Below are 10,905 nucleotides of genomic sequence, written 5' to 3'. Positions count from 1 at the left end.
TATATAAAGTTTAAAGCATTTAAGTTCAGAAAATTGTTAATTTTAGGGGCTTTAGGCAATATTCAGGGCTAAAATGTGCATTTTAACAGGTGTTCAAAAAATGCAAAAATGGTTCTGTCAGTAGGGTGAAACATGGCATATGAACCAAAAGGTGGTAAACTTAGGGCTGGTAAACAACAGCTAATATTTCTGTTCCCTGCACTGCTTGAATGTGCAAGCTCCATCTATTTCAGCTTAGGAGAAGTGTGGGTGTACTTTTATATCTTTACCTTGGCTGCAAGAAGACCTTGTCCTGGCACTGTAGATGAGCCCTTATTTTATACACTAGTCTAAAAAATTCAAATTATGAATTAAAAAACACATAACAATTAAATCAAAGCAGATAGGGATACAGCTATGCCTTCTGGTTTTCCAATGAATATTCACTTTTCTGTCTCTTTTGTTATAGATATGGGGAACCAATCCACAAACAATCCTGCAAAGTATATTGCTGACATTATAAGCCTGAAGTGCTTTGCCATTTGTACTGTATTCTATGGTGCTTAAAATTTAATGTGCACAGTGCTGAAAAGGCTAAATTCATAAACAAAATCCAATTTAATAAGTGATACAGAGCTATAGCCTAGTGATTGCAGACCGCTTATCACCATAAAACAAAATACCGTTACACAATAATCATTGTTATTTGACCCATGATACCATACACGTAATCAAGTTGGTCAATGGACTCATATACAAAGTGACAGAAGGAAAATATAGAAAACAGGATGAGAGAACTGAGCTATATCAAATAAAAACCTGGTGCTATCAGGGAAAAGAAGAAGACTTACCAATGGTTTTTCTGTAGTTATTTGACACAGAAATAATGCATTGCCACAGAAACCTTCACTTGTAAAGGAAGCAATTAGCTACATAATATTAAATGCTATTTCCTACTTCTGAAATTATTTCATGGGGTAATATGCTAAAATTATAAAGCAGATGTGGAATGTTAACTCTTGCAATTCTTCCTGTCAGAGGTAAACCCTGCACAGATTATGCTTATTTGGCAGAGGAGATTAATTGACATAACTACACTGTAATCTGATGGCTTGCAATGGGTTAGGGCCCTTTGTACCCATAGGTGATGGCTTTGATAATTATGAGTGTACAGCTCCTACCCACATCTGGTGACACCCTCAAAATCCAGTGAGGAATGCAAACAATGGTAAATAATATGCAACCTATTTCATTGGCGGCTTCATGCTAAGAATAAGAAAAATGGTAGTTACAAGCAAGGCAACAAGTTTAATTATCAGAATGGGATCACCATATTTGCAATAGAACATTAGCAAATGTGATACAGTTCACTTTCCCCTATCTAGCTAAGCAAACTATATAAGTTCCAAACTTGTCCATTAGTGAGCTCATGGGTCTGCATTGGGGCCTTGAACAACTGCACAGTAAGCAAATTCCTTTCCAAAGCAACAAAGTAGTAACTGATGTACTTTCTCTTTAAGATACTACATACTGCGAAAAACAACAGGTATATGGTCCCTTTAAGATGATTAACCTCGAAGAAAGTCTCTTCCCAGACAGTAGACATGGCTGCAAAGCAATTGTCTGTATGTATTCTTTGTATGTAGCTGAACAGCCTTTCCTTGAATATGCAATCCAGTCTATGAAAATTATTCCAAATTAGATGAACAGGTAGCTGCAAATATACACTGAGTGGCCAGATTATTATGACCACCCCATCAGTACTTCGTTGGGCCATGAGATGACTTCGTTGGGCCGCCCAGTGACTCCACGAGATGTTGAAAGGTGATGCGAGGAATTTGACACTGCACTGTTGCCCTTCTGGTGTCTTGTACCAGTCTTGCCACTCTCCGTTCTGCGCTAACATTGACTAGTCGCTGACCGCCACAATTTGCACGTTCAGACCCAGATTTTCGGCTGACAGTCCAGTCTTTAAACACTTTAACAACAGCTGCTATTGAACATTTAACGACTTCTGCTGTTTTGCTGATACTCGCTCCATGGCTCCGAGCGCCAACAATCATCCCACGTTCAAAGGCTGTTAAATCCCGTTGTTTACCCATATCTTCAGAAAAAGATCACTTCTACTGTCGTGGTAAACAACCTAATTCCCTATTTATGATGGTCTGGCCCTCTAGCAACTTCAGCGCGAAATTATAGCTAATTATAGCTAATTTGCCTACAAACGTCAGGTGGTCATAATAATCTGGCCACTCAGTGTATTAGCTCTGTGTGGCAACAAAGTAATGTGACTGTAGAAATGTTTGCTGTAGCCAGTAGAGGTAAAATGTGATGGCCATTTTGGAATAGTCCATTGCTGGCAAGCTGCTAGGAATGGACTGTTCTCTAAGGTAGAAAAAAAAATTTGTGTGAAAAAGTAAACAATTGCTGCCACATAACAGATGAAAATGTCAACAGTTCTGCTGCACATCAACACAATGGTAACATAGCAATTGTCTCTGAAGTGTCCACACATGACTTCTCTTTTTATTGCTGCACTGAACAAGCCATTGGCTGAAGGGTGATTGTCCTTGTAAGACAAATTACAGTTTTGCAAAGTGCATGATTATGCATATTATTTGTTATATCTTTTAACTATTTAACTTTGTAAATTGATGAACTGGTCAGTCCTCCCAAAACTCCTTTTTCAGTTTCTGGTAGATGCTGGCAGGGTCGTAATTTCAGATCATGGGACCCCATAGGAATGTTTGAATAAAGCCTTTTTGGAGCCTCTCTCCATGGTCCGTGGCAACTTTGATAATATGTACACAACTTGGGACCAGTGCTGTGCATATAATTTGTTAGGAAAGAAGCAGCAGCAGTGCAGAAAAATTACTTTTTACCTTAATTTTCCATCTAACGTCCTCAGTTATTCCTGAGTCTTTTCTCAACATCCACAGATTTAGGTGCAAATTCTATGCCCCACCACCATTATAGCATTGTCAGGATCCGGACCTGAAGCCAGGGCCTCTGCTGTGTCTGGCGGTGGCTCTACCTGCTGAGCCACTCTGAAACCTTGGATAGCTCCTTGCCTGCTGTCATGTGTAATCCTCAGGTAAACCTACTGTAGTTTCTGCTGAACTCTGAACTCTTTCCTCCTCCCTTGAACTTCCTATTTTAGCCATGCCTCTGCACTTCCTGTTTGCTAGATTATTGTGCTCCTGCCAATATCTTGCTTCCTGCTCCTTCTGTGATGCAATCCTGTTATACTGCTACCCGTGTACCTTTGGCTGCTGATTCACCGACTACTCTCATCGTCTTCTGCTACTGACCTCGGCTTGTTTGCTGACTAAGCTTCTGCCTGCTCCTATACTACTACCGTCTGTTTGTGTACCAAACTCGGCCTGTTATATCACGAATTTGCCTGCACGAACGGACCCCCCCACATAATTACCTTTTAGTCCTAATACAAACTTTTTTAAACTATAAATTGTTTGGAGAACATAAGATCTCAGTTTTCTTGCTAGTTTTCAGCTGTTAAGACACATTGTGATTTTGTGACTGCCACGGGAAGACTAGGCATATGGAGTTAATTTCAGTGTGCTGGCTGGGTTAAACCAGAGCTTTGCTCTGCAAAGCAATAACTCCCTAAATAGGGAGAAAATCCCAAACTGGTTAAGCAGAGAAATCGAGGGAGAGCTGTGACTAGCAACAGTCCTGATGACTTCTACTGTGTGTCTAAGCTCAGTTCATCTTGACGGAAGACTTCACAGAGGTTCAGGGTCAGTGTCAATTGCAAACTCTCAAACCTTCACATGCATACAGACTTTCTATGTTAAATTTGCCTTAACAGCCTCCCCACTGGAGCCTCCTTGCCACCATCAGGTCTCACAGCGGTCCTGTGGGTTGTTATGTCTACATTTACGCAATTGGATGCTGCAGAGTTAAACCACCTAATAGTTTCTTATATTTTCCTGGGTGCCTACTCCATTTTTGAGTTCCTTTATCTGCGTGTATGCTGTAGCCATTATGAGGGGCTTCCGTTCTCCCGACTGGATTTTCTAAAATGTACTTTATATTTTAAAGAAAGCAGCTGGAGCTGCTGGGACAGGTAGCTAGGAACATGTAAAACTGCCAAGTGGATAGAGATAGTCAGAAATTGTGGGGGGAGATCTCATACATATCATATTTATCTTGTACATAAAAGAAGCCAGGGGCTGTCTTAGACTTCCCGGCTCCACCCATAACTTAACTATAACTTTTGGGTAGACTGAACCTTTTAGAAAGCACAGTTATCTTTTCATTAGCACCATGTACAAGGGAGATTTAAGAATTGGTTAATAAATCGGTTAACAAATCTGAGTGACAATGTGTAAATTATTTTGAAAATTTATACAACTCTTTTATAACAGCTGAGTTGATCATTTGGTATACAAATTATTTTTATATCTTCTGTCTTAATAAATGATGGATCTAAATGTGCCAAACATAAAAACCAAATGTAAGACTGAATTTAGGATAGTGCTGTAAACATGTCATTGTATTATATTTTGTGGCAAGAAATTAAGCAAAACCTTCATGAAGATATTCAAATAAAAAGCAGAACCTCACCTTGCTTTTAAAGGTTTTCATTTCTCCAGGCCATAGAATATCTAGCAGTAGTTAGTCATATTCAATTGGATTTGCTTTGTAATGTTGAAGATGTTTTGCTTCTGAAATTGAGCATACTTTAATATTTATAAAAGAGCATACCTTAATATTTATTGCTACATGGATAACTTAGTTATCTACATCCAATCACCATGGAATGTATCTAGGCAAATGTTGATCGTTCATCTTGTTCTTGGACAATCAATGTCTACCTTAATACATTTTATGGTTATTGCATTAATGTGACTGAGTTTCCTGTGTGGCTTTGAAGGCTTGGGTGCTACAAAACCTCTTCAATATTTAAAAAACAAGTCCAGTTGAAGGTGAATAATTATTGCTTGATAGAATCTTCACTTAGTAGAAATCTCATGACAAAATGCAGTGTAGGGAGGCTGAGTCAGCATTTTCTCTTCTAATGTAACTTCAGTATTTTAGCCTGACTATCACTTTTTGTTAATCCATCTCAAAAAGGCTGCTTTTATTTAATTTTGGACAGAATGGGAATAGTTTAGAAGTTTGAATAGTTTATGTTGCCGTGTTACACTGTGGAAATCACTTCTGACTTCCTGTCTGCCTGTCACTATGACAGGAAAAGAGGGGAGTTCTCCAAGAGAACCCAGGACTTTGCTAAGTACTTGCATTCCTATTCTCTTTTGTTTTACTGTTGTATTATTTGTTTACCTTCTATGAAACATCTTTTCTGTATATATATTCTGCACCATTTCTTTTATTCAAAATGATCTTTTAAAATTGTTAAGCTTATCTCTTCACTCTAAATAATAACTTTAAGTATCCTTTTCTCTGTGAAGAGTGCTAGCATAATGTAAAACCTGTTATATGCCTGTCTGAAGGGAAGGTGGACATCCCAGGCATAACTTATAAATAAGTTTTAATTTGTCACAGCATTTGCTGGGAATGGTACGTGTTTCCGTTAAAACACGTGGTGGCAGCTATTAACCAACCCCAGTAATGATTGCTCTGTCTGCTGATCTTAGATTGTTATAAACTGGAAAATCTCTGTGAAGGATGAAGCTGAGAGTGGTATCATCACATCTTGGTGATGGCATGGTGGCATCAAAACTGGGTATAATCATGTATTGGTGACAGTGGAGTGGTAGCGGATCCACTGTTACCATCACAACTTTCTTTATGTAGAGTTTATCAGGGGTGGGAACTACTGTCAGGTCTTTATTGCTGCTTGTGTCTGTAGAGGTAAGAACTAGGGATGTCCCGATAACGGTACTAGCATCGGTATCGGGACCGATACAGGGCATTTTGAGGAGTACTTGTACTTGTCAAAATGCCTCGATACATAGCGCCGAAGCTTGTGCTATGGGTTTTTTTTTCTTACCTCGCCGAGCGTCGCGTCACTGCTGCTCCGGTGGGCAGCGTTTTAGGTGGGGTCCTAATTTAGGTGGCCGGCGACTGCCCAGAGGACCCCACTCGGAGCGCTGCCCACCGAAGCAGCAGTGACGCCATGCTCCTCTTCAGCTCAGCGCCATCCTTCAGTGCCGGAGAGCATGCTGCTCTCCCGCACAGTGAGTGAGGGCAAGGGGGGGCACTATTAAGCAGGGGATAATTGTTAATCTATTGTTGCAGTGCACTCTATATGTACATGTACTATGTACTACATATAGAATGCACTGCAACAATAGATTTACAATTATCCAATGCTAACATGAATAGGTTAAATGATCCATAGTACATAGTATGTACATAACATGCAGTTGTACATAATTCTGCAGTGCAGAATTATAAATCTATTGCTGCAGTGCATTCTATATGTAGTACATAGTACATGTACAGATTCCCAATTCACTGCAGCAATAGATTTACAATGATCCCCTGCTAACATGAATGGGTTAAATGATCCGTAGTACAACTACATGTTATGTGCTATTATGTACTATGGATCATGATTTAACCTATTCATGTTAGCAGGGGATAATTGTAACTCTATTATTGCAGTGTACGGGACATGTGTGCTGTATATGTACTATGGATCATGATTTAACCTATTCATGTTAGCAGGGCAGAATTGTGAGCACCTCCCACAAGCTGAGCACCGAGACGTGAGGCAGTGATTCTGCCCAGCGCCGACTACAAGAGGCACCTCGTGAGGCAACAGAGATTGGAGTGAAACTGTGAGTGAGGGAAGCTGGGACAGGGCTGGCTGTAAATCTATTGCTATAGTGTAGTGGAGGTGTGTACTGTATATATAGTACATATATACAGCACACACCTCCACTACACTGCAGCAATAGATTTACAATTCTCCCCTGCTAACATGAATAGGTTATATCATGATCCATAGTACATAACATGTAGTTGTACTATGGATCATTTAAAGTCACCTGTCCCTTTAAGGAAAAGTATTGGTAATTGGTATCGGCAAGTACATGAGGCGAAGTACTTGTACTTGGTCTTGAAAAAGTGGTATCGGGACATCCCTAGTAAGAACCTATCACCAGTATAAAATGGGCTAAGGTTCTTGTTTATTTTGGTCATGATATTAGAACATTTATGAAAACAGATATATAGAAAAGCGTATTACTCAGTAATTAGCTCTGTAGATCGGAGCCTGTGTCTATAGGCGTTAGAGACAAAGAAGTTGCTTTTCTCTGTATGGTTATTGATCATGCTTTTTTTTCTGTCATAGGCAATTACACATTCATCTCTTAAAGCATCCCTGTCACTGTTTTATATTCTGCCAAAACAAATACCATGTGAAAGGCAAATCTACAGGAAACAGCAGGGGACCCAGGAGATTGATGGTCCCTGAAAACCAAAGCAGTGTGGGCAGGAGGAGATGCAGGAGGAGATGTAAGTATTTACAGGTTATGTGTTTTGGCAGAATATACAGTAAATTCATGGCAGGTTAATTTTAAAGCATATTTACATGTTATTCTAGACTAGGATGTTCTAGGGCAGCGGTCCTCAAACTTTTTAAACGGGGGGCCAGTTCACTGTCCCTCAGACATTGTTGGGGGCCGGATCAGGAAGCGGGTCATGACATGCTGCCCAGCTTCCTGATTGGCTAGGCAGCAAGCTTCAGTTGGTAGGCAGCCTGGCTTCCTAACCAATCAGTAAGCTGGGCGGCACGTTCTGACCCACCCCCTGGCTTCCTGATTGGCTAGGAAGCCGGCTTCACTTTTTTCTAGGCAGCCTGGCTTCCTGACCAATCAGGAAGCCAGGTGGTACGTCATGACTTGCATCATGGCTTCCTGATTGGCTGGGAAGCAAGCTTCACTTGTTGGTAGGCAGCCCGGCTTCCTAACCAATCAGGAAGCCGTGACACGAGTCATGGCGTACTGCCCGGCTTCCTGATTGGTCATCCACCGATGAACGCAACGTCCCATCTCCCACGCTGTCAGGAGCTGCAACCGGCTTCTCCGCTACGCTAATAGCGTATATTCTCAGAAGCTGCACACAGCTGGCGCTGGTTTAAGTAGTAACTAGCGCACTCTGTTGCAGCTTCTGACAGCTGGGGTTGCTTTGGTTGTATGCCTATATGTAGCAGCAATAGGAATCTAACCCTGATGTAGATAAGGGAGGATGATTATACAACTGGTCCATGACACATATCAACAGATGATTATTTCAAGTATTAATTTGCTATCATACTATATTATATTATTTAATTGGTCAATTTGCAATTCCAATGTTTCCAAAAGGCCTCTCGTACAGTGGCATAGGTTTGGCTTGCTTAAAAGGATATAATTAGCATTTTAATGCCTAGTTAGTTTACAATGACTGTAAATATTCAGCAGTTAGATTTATCACTTAAGTAAATATTGTCACGCCACAGCCATTTCTCTAGCACAAAGACAAAGTCACAGTTAGGGAATCATTCAATTAATGAACTATTTGATTCATCATGTCTCACCGAGAGTCAGCCACATCACTAAAATTCAGGAAGTTTAAGCACCTGATATTACATTCTCTAATTTAATTTTAGGCCCTACGGTACAGGAAAATACATTTCAAAGAAAATGTATATGTTAGGACATACATGTGCATTAGCCTAATATCATATAGCTTTTAACCAGACTTTTGCTGATAATGCTTTTGTAAAACAATGGTGTTAAGTATAATGGTTGTCTCTCTTAAGGTATACACATAAGCATATTTATTGTACTTCACCCTTAAGCTGAACTATATATTTCATCATTATATGGTACAGTGACCTTTGAGTATAGAAACATGTTAGATAGCAGATGAAAAGTTTGCTTTCAGTGAAATAAGTGGACTGTTTGATAAGTGTCCTTGTGCTTTAAAGTAGAATTCCACCCACAACTTTATTTCTAGTTTTAGATACTATAAAAGAGAAATGATGTATAACCTATGTCAGTCTTAAATACTGTCTGGCTCTTCATTGGGAAGATTGTCTCTCACTGTCTATCCTGATGATCGTTATCACCAGGACAGGAAGTAAGGGGAATTTCTAAATTGTACAGTTGTCACTGGGACAGGAGTATAGTGCATTTCTTCCACTGGGGACACATGTCCATGTGACAGCTGTCAAAGATTGTATTTACCTTCAGGTTGGAAAGATTTATACTCACTTCCTACTTAGTCTTTTGGTCAGGAACTAAATAGAAATTTCCCTAGGGGTTCTAACCCTTACAACTCAATAAAAAATGAAAAGAATAACGTTTGGTTGGAGTAGGGTGACTTCTTAATCCTAGTTTTGCTAGACTGTAGATATTCTAAGCTGATTAATAGTGCTGTGCTTATATGATCTCTGATGTCATGGCCGACTCTGCCCATTTGTTTTGATTTGGCCTGGACATGTGGAAAACGTATGACAGGTGTCGGAGAAATGTAAACAATTCGGCTTAGTTTTCGGTTGAAAGTGTCTGCGGTCAACAGATATTGTCCCTGAGGTGGTGATGTTGTGGCTGGGGGCCCATTGTTAGTTATCTGAAGACGTCAACATGGTTTAAGGGTTTTTTTTTTTTTAATACGTTATGTGCCTTCAAGGACCCGAAAACCAATTGTTAATTCTATAGCTGTATTATTTTGTTTTGATAGTATTTGGTTATTTATGTTTTTCATTTTGATACTTAATTAAAATTAAGTGTCTGCTGTAGCCCTTTTGAACTCCATACAAGTCTAGTGTGATTTCTTGAGAAAAATCGGGTGCAGGGTTGAGGTTCTCAAGCAAGATATGACAAGGTTGTTGGTTTAGATAGACTTCCTCTGAAATACCTTTGTCCTGGGAAATACATAGAGGTCTATTCACTAAGCTGCCGTAGGTAGCCGAGTGAACAACCGACCCGAAGTGAAGTGAGCCGAACGCTGTTCGGCTCTTCACTTTAGGTTTGTACGGCTGATTTCAGCCGTATATCGGCTGAAATCAGCCGTACACCGGGTGGCTTTGTGTGGCTTTGAGTCGGCCGAACATGCTCAGCATGTTCGGCTGACCCAAAGTGCAGAAGGAGTTCGACTCAGCCCATCCAACATCTGGATCGGCTAAGCTTAACCTCCGGCAGGCTATTTGCTGTTTTTTCCTGCTGTTCGGTCTATTCTCATAGATGCCGAACAGCAGTGAGTAACTAGCCGAATGCCGCCGAGCGCCATTCGGCTGTTCTGCTTGGTCCCTCTGTGGCACTGAGCAGAATAGCAAAATAGTTAAAAAAGTAGAAAAAAAAACAATAGAAAATGATTGTGCGGAGCTAGCAGTGACAGCTAGCTCCGCCCAACTGTTTTCTATTGGCCGCGCAGTTCTGCTGCTGTTAAAAAAAAAAATTCACCATAGGAATGCATAGCTAGATTCCTATTGGCTATTTCAATTTGCAATAGCCAATAGCAAACTAGCTATTGCATCCGCCCTCTGCTGCTGTCAATCACTACAGAGGAACTGATGGAGAACTGCAGGTCCCCTCTGCTGATTGAATCTAGCTATGCATTCCTATGGTGACATTTTTTTTTTACTATTCTGATGGCAGCCAACAGCTCCATGTCAGAATTAAAAAAAAGCAGGGAAAGGTTTACTCTGCTCCATCAAGCAGATTAAAACTTTCTGGGAGAAAGTGTTTCTCTCCCGGGCGGCCGGGAGCCGCTATCTAATAGCGGGAGACTCCCGGAACACCCCTGAGAGTTGGGCTGTCTGGAGATCAGTGTCCCTAGCTACTTGGTAACCAGGGACGCTGATCTCTCTGCAAGTGGCCAGAGCCAACCGTAAGATCACGGCTGGCTGCGCCCAGCTGTCAGAAGCAGGCTGCCGGCCGCTCGGCCAGCTTTGGCTTTCACCTCGGCTCCGTCGGGCCGCGGGGAATGGGCTTTGGGTCGCCC

Source organism: Nanorana parkeri, unplaced genomic scaffold, assembly GCF_000935625.1.
Source record: "Nanorana parkeri isolate BGI_ZX_2015 unplaced genomic scaffold, ASM93562v1 scaffold316, whole genome shotgun sequence".
Lineage (NCBI taxonomy): Eukaryota > Metazoa > Chordata > Amphibia > Anura > Dicroglossidae > Nanorana > Nanorana parkeri.
This window is presented reverse-complemented; position numbering follows the sequence as displayed.